Raw genomic sequence first — 6,655 nt, forward strand, 5'->3', positions numbered from 1 at the left:
ACTATATATATTTAATGTGCTTTTTAATGTTTAATGTGTTTTGTAATGTCAAATATGTTTTTTTCCCTTAGAAAACTCTTCTAACTGAATCATTATGCTACCAGTTTCTCTCATCACCAGCCTGGTCAAAATTACACCTAGAGACAGTCAGCTCGATTTGTTTTCTAGGCAAAGGATATTATATATCTTCATCATGCATGGTTGACTCTGATGGTTTGTGGATTTTGTCTAGGTAGAGCTTTTGAATCCTAATTTAATATTGCAAACTCTGTATGTGCTTGACTGTCTTTCATAGTATTTTTACTGTGTGCTTCATGTGCTAAGAAACAGAAATGGACCACAAGACCACTTCCAATGAGCACGTTAGTGGCTGAAAGCTGGATTTCATTTGCTCTGCCTCCTTGGTCTAAAGAAAGAAAGTTTGTGCTGGCTAAAGGAATTTGGGACCGAATACGGAAATAAGAATACAACCTTAAGCGGCGAATTGGGTACATTTCCAAGAGGGGAAGGAGGAAGGGACTATCCAGAGCTTTTAAGGTAATATTCAACAAGAGAGGCACAAACTGTGAAAGAACTAGTGCAAGTGGATTTTGTGGGCCTTAAAAATTCTTGGGTACTTACACCATTCTTTTGACATACCTCCATACAACTGTTTAAAGGGATGAGCCTACCCGACTTGATGTATCCTCCTTGGTTCATTTCCTCCACCTCTCCTGCAGTTGCAGTAGGGATTATGCTGCTGAATGGCAGCTGAATCAAAGAACTGAGCTGCTAAAACCTACTCTGGGATGGGATAGCTGAAAGTACTGTGAAGAGGTGCTGAATTCAGATGATCACATAACCGCAGGCTGGTGCACCTGGCTTTTCTGAGTAATTGTGTTGTTGGGATATCCTGGAAAACAAGTGGAACAAGCTCGTGTCTTTGCAGACAATACTTTTAATAGCTGTGCTCGGGATTTTTCCTTGGACAAAAGATGATTATTTGCTGATGAGATGACTATAGTGTATCTGAAGTGTCTTCCTATGCCATACAATAGTAGAATTAATAACATTCCTTATGCAGTAAATTAAGTAGATCTGGATTTTGTGTTCCCATTTTTCATGAATTGTGATCTCAGAGAGGTCAAAAGGAAGTTCAGAGGCTTGTCTGCTGGGGCACAGAAGTCCTTGCCTTTGCTGGAAAAAAATGCTGACCACACTGTTTCAATTCTCCTTAGCTAAGAACTTCATCCCATGCATTTCAAAACATTGCAAAACTAAAGTTGTGTTTTTAGTGAGTATTAGAAATGGTGCAAAACTGTGTTCTAATGTTTGGAGGACAGTGAAAACCAAGTTGAATTGAAACAACCATTCTGTGTTTCAAAACATTGACAGCTCTTCATGACCTCATCCTGAGCCAAAATGAGACTTTCTAATGGACAAATAAGTTCCCCAAAGACTACTAGAAGCAATTGTGCAAAGGTTTTAATCTCATCCAAAAAATATATATATTAAAAAAAAGGGGGGGGGGGGGGAAGAGGGATTCTGATTACTTGGTTACTTTTTGCCATTGTGAAATTCCTTGATCTTCTTTTCCTCTTTTTTTTTTTTTTTTTTTTTCCTAAAATGCGAAAATTCTCTCTCTCTCTCCCCCCTATCTCTTTTCTCTTTTAATGTTATAAAATTGTCTTCTGCATTTTCAATGACTCCTAGGTCTGGTTTACAATGACTCACGTAAGCCTGGAAAATAATTCAGTTACAGTGCTTTCAGAAAGGTCTCTGGTGAAATGAATATGTCTGTAGGATGCACGTCATACTGCTGGATAGACAAAGCTGCACAAAACACAGATTCCCTTGTAGAAGTAGTAGCTACAGCCTATGGCAATTGAAAAGCAAGTTTATCTAGGTGTCCAGTTACTTTCTTGCTGCCTGAAAGTAGAAAGCTGCAAGTTAGAGGGAGTGTCACACACATCAGGGCAGTGCTGCAGGCCTTGTACTTTGGTTGCATTGGCTGTAAAAGCTGGTGGGACATGGTCTGCCCCACCATGGGTGCTTGGCTCTGCTTGTGGCTCCCTTTGTCTTTTGCCACTGCCTTAGCACTAGGCTTTAAAATGCTTGTGTAAGCATTACCCTGATTTTGCTCTTGACAGTTTTCTGAATTTGATGTATTCTGTTGTGGATTGTACTGTCACAGAAACGTATATTTTAATAGTCATGGTAATCATCTAATGAATAAAAATAGACCTATTATGGTGATGTAAAATCAGTTAACTACATAAGGAGCTTTTTAAATGAAAGATTTTTTATGTGGGATGTGAATTCATGAGAAAATTGAACTGCGATGGGAGTATTCCCCTTGATCCAAGTCTGATAAATGTCAGTAAGAGTTATGAGCATGCAGAAATTGAAGAGTGAAACCTACTGTATGAAATTAAGCTGTCCAAACAAACTCATGGGAAGACGGTGATTTAACAGAGTCCAGTAGATGAATTTTACTCTCAGTTCATGAAGTCAATGGCTTTGACAACATTACCCAGGAAATCGCATATCTGCTTTTTTATCCATCTTTTTTGTCCATCTCTAATATCCTTGGGGCCTGAACAGGTGAACTGAGATTATAATTTGAGAACGGAACGTATTTCTTTGAAATCCAACTGGCTTGTCTTCTGATCATAGTTCTTCTAGCTCTAAAAGTAAATATTCTCAAACTAAGAGGATTTTGTGCTTTCACACAAACCTGAATGTGGAACAGCATCATTACCTATCACTGTTTTCTACAGAGTTGAATATTTTTAGCACTACTGATAATTAGCTCTCTTAAAGGTGCAAAAGTTTCCTTCTTCGGTGTTTCGAAATAATTTTTTCCCCATCTGTTTTATATACTTAAGCATCTTGGAGGGATGGTACTTTTTTTTTTTTTTCCAGACATCACTGAAAACATCAGTCTTTTCTGAACTTTCACCTTAGAATTGGGATGTCCCCTTCCCATGTAAGAACATTTTAGAAAGGTCCAAGTTTAACTGCAATACTGAAAGAAAGGGGGGATTTAAACTGAATCTCCACAGGAATGGACAAGCATGGGGAAGATAGCCTGCTGTTTGCTTTAATTTTTATATGTGCAGAGTCCACCCACTTGTGTTGTTTTTTTTTCCCTAGCTAAGTATTTGAAAATGCAACATGGCCCTATGCATCAAATGTGAGACTTGCTTTTACCCACAGAGAGATGCCACTATACGTTTTGCAGTAAAAGGTTAACATCCTGTTTTACACCCACTTAATGACAATTAAAATCAAATCTATAACTATTTGTATATGTAGTATTCATTCACAGTAAATATATGTAGTATTCATTCACAGTAAAACAACCCCTGTACATTTCTGGATTCAATAGAGCGTATTGAAGGAGGCTGCTGTGTTGTTCTGGCTGTTAAACTGCTTGTGGAGTTCAACAGCCAACCCTGAACCCTGTCTGTGATCTGAGTGAATCCTAGAGTTCTTTAGAGAGGCTATTGTAAGGGTCATGGGAAGTGGAGGATGCCTCCAACTTCAGGGATAAGCTGTTGAAGCCAGTTTACTGTTTTCTCTTAAAAAGCACTCTGCATCCTCCTGTCAGATGAGCTCTGAATTCATGAGTCTCTGGCTGCTCATTGTGCTTTTAGTGTTTGGTAGTAACTTCAGATTGCGTATGTGATGCCAGCACTGGCAGTATTAGAGCCATATAAATGTCAGGTTTAAATTGTCCCCTTGTTTTAATACTTTGGGCTTTCTTCTAACAAAGGGAAAGGAAATTAATATATTCCCTGTTGATGTGTTAAGATATACAAGCTAATTAAATCTATGTATATCATTAATATTAGCATTTTAATGTCTTTGGTAGTGCTGTATCACCATTGCATGAAAGGACACTGCTTTATCTGTGAAATGTAGCAATCCCTGGGAACTGCCATTGATGTGAAGTTTTAATCAAAGTTTTAATGAAGTGGTTTCTTCAACTAAAAACTGGTGTATCTGGAAGCCAAGCAAGAGGTAGGAAATAGGAGCTGTAATACAGAGGGAGAAGTGGATAGGTTTTTCTCCTGTTGTTTTTGGAGGTCTAGATCATGTTCTCTGAGGGATTTGGGATGTTAGTGTTAAAACCTATTTTTTGTGGGGGAGGAAATTTTCCTTAGTAAGACCTCTATCAGTAACATGAGTTTAATGTTTCTACATGTTTGTCACATTACTCAGGGCTCTTTCTCAGATTATTCTGCTTCTGTTGGAGTTTGTGGTGCAGACAAACCACAAAATGAAGAACTAAAGCTGGATATCCTGGCCATTAGGACCAGCACAGCAGCAAGGTATCTTACTGTAAAGATGCCAGCAGGAGTCAGGTACTTCAGGATGGTGAAACCTAAACAAAACTGTATTAGCTTGAAGCCTTCAGTTTAAGGTCTATATTTTGGTTTATTAAATATAAATAATAATAAGTTAATAATAATAAGTGTAATAAGTTTCAGGTGCACTGAGTGCATGTTTTTACCTTGATAGTGTGTTACGCAGAGATCTTCAGAATTAACCAACTGGCACTAGTCAATAAAAAAAAAATAAAGGCATGTTAACAGTCAATCAGTGCTGATGGAATGGGCCTGTTACCTGGACGCAAAGTTGCTGTGCCAGAAGAGTCTCTCCATATGATAGAGGGTGGCACAGAGCCGTGTAGATGCTAGGTTGCTGCATTGTTTGAAATGATGTGTATATGGAAAACATTTGAATTTGATAAAGGAGAGCAATGACTAAACATAGCTGGAATAAGTAGCCAACTAATGGATTTTAGCGGGCTGTCCTGAGTAGAGAGGTGTTTATGCTCCTGAGCAAAGTGGCAGAATCTGGTCCCCATTGCTGTACCATTGGCCAAAATGCAAAGGCAAATAACTAACTATAACCCAGAAAATATATTTGAACTGATGTTTCATTGCTTTCAGATTATAAAATTGAAAGCATATCTTGCAGCAGGTCTCAAAAGTGGTGATGTGGGCGTGTTTGCAGTACCGACTTCACATCAAAGCTTTAAAAGGCTTTTCTGGCATCCAGAATTGTTCCGCTGTTTGTTTTTCCAGCTGGAAAGTGGTGATAAGTCTTTTAAAGGAGACATGATTCTGGGCTGAAACATGTTCCTTTTGGCTGCGTGCTTTCACTTGATGGATGGTCTGACACACAGGGAGCATGTTAGGGCACTTCTTCTGTCCCATGTACTTGAAGCCAAACAACAAAGCCATTCCAAGGCTGGTGAATTTAGGTAAGGCACAGGTAGCTTGATATGCCGGAGATCTAACAACCTTTGTTTTACAGAATTCACTATGAAAAAAAATAAAATACAGCACAGAAAACTTAGAATTATTATGCTCCCTCCTTCTTGGGAAGTTGAATACTGGAGCATACACCCTTTAGTCTCTATTGTGGCTGAAGGAGATGTGTACAGAAAATGCTTAGAATGTGGTTGGGATGAGTGAGTTGAGTTCAGAGAAAAATCTACAGAGTAAATAGAACATGGCTAAGTGGTTTCCACCAATGTTTTTACTCTGTTTAGATGCCATGCACATGTGACAAAAGGAGAAATTAAAGGGGTGGTGCAGAATACAGGTGCCTGATTTCACTGAGCTCTGGGTGGGGCATTTCTGGAGCTATTCTGAGGCTCTTCTCCTTTGTGCTAATGGAAATCCCTGATTTCTGGGGAGGCTTCAAACAAGATACACCTGGAGCTCTGGACTTCACAAGCCTCACTACCTATGGTCTGGGAGATACTTGCATGGTAATGAGGCTTGTGACTCCTTAGTCCCTTACTTATTTAGCTAAATAAGTATAGTACAATGGACTGAACCACAATAATGGAAAAGTAGGATTTCTCAGCTAGTGGCAGTATTTTTGATTAGCTCAGGGCAAAGGGGAAAAGCAGTCTGTGCGCTTCTCTACAGGAAATGTAGCAGAGAGAACTTAATGTTCTTTCTTGTCAGAGGCTGCAAATAAAAGTTAACTACAACAGACCATTGATTTATGCAACTGAAACCTTTGCCACATTGTGCACAGAGCTATTACAGAAAGAAATACCAAGTTAGGAACAAGAGAAAACTCTCTGTAAACTCATCCCTTTCCTCACAAGTTCTGAGCAACAAATTATGTCAATAGAATCTAATAACAAGGGTGGTTGTTTTTTGGCCTGTTTTGCTCTGTTTTAATAATGTGACCTAAAATTTTATGATGGAGAAAGGCCCTGGAAATTCACTTGATGATGTGGAAAGTTGCTGGTCCCAACAAAACTTAGAGCAGTCTATTCTGTCCTGACAATCCAATACCAGTACCATGGAGAGGTGGTGTTGGAGCTGTCTGTAGGAACTTCAGGAAGTTTATGCCCACAATGGCTGTTAATGAAGTACATTACTGTGAATAATACATAATCATCATATGATAGACACAGAGTACCTCAAAATTTGTGATAAATTGCATGCTATTCCTGTGAAATGAAGAAATACTCTGTATTTGTTTTTAGGAAGTGAGGCATAAAAATGCAAGACCTTGCCCCCAGACTTGAATAAAATGAGAGAAAGATAAGTAGTTATTTAATACAGGTCCTTAAGCTGCCACCACTAATCCATTTGCTGACTTTTAAAGTGACTTTGAGTTAGCTGTGCATTTAGCATCT

Source organism: Aythya marila (genome assembly GCF_965140915.1).
Source record: "Aythya marila genome assembly, chromosome: 11".
Classification (NCBI taxonomy): domain Eukaryota; kingdom Metazoa; phylum Chordata; class Aves; order Anseriformes; family Anatidae; genus Aythya; species Aythya marila.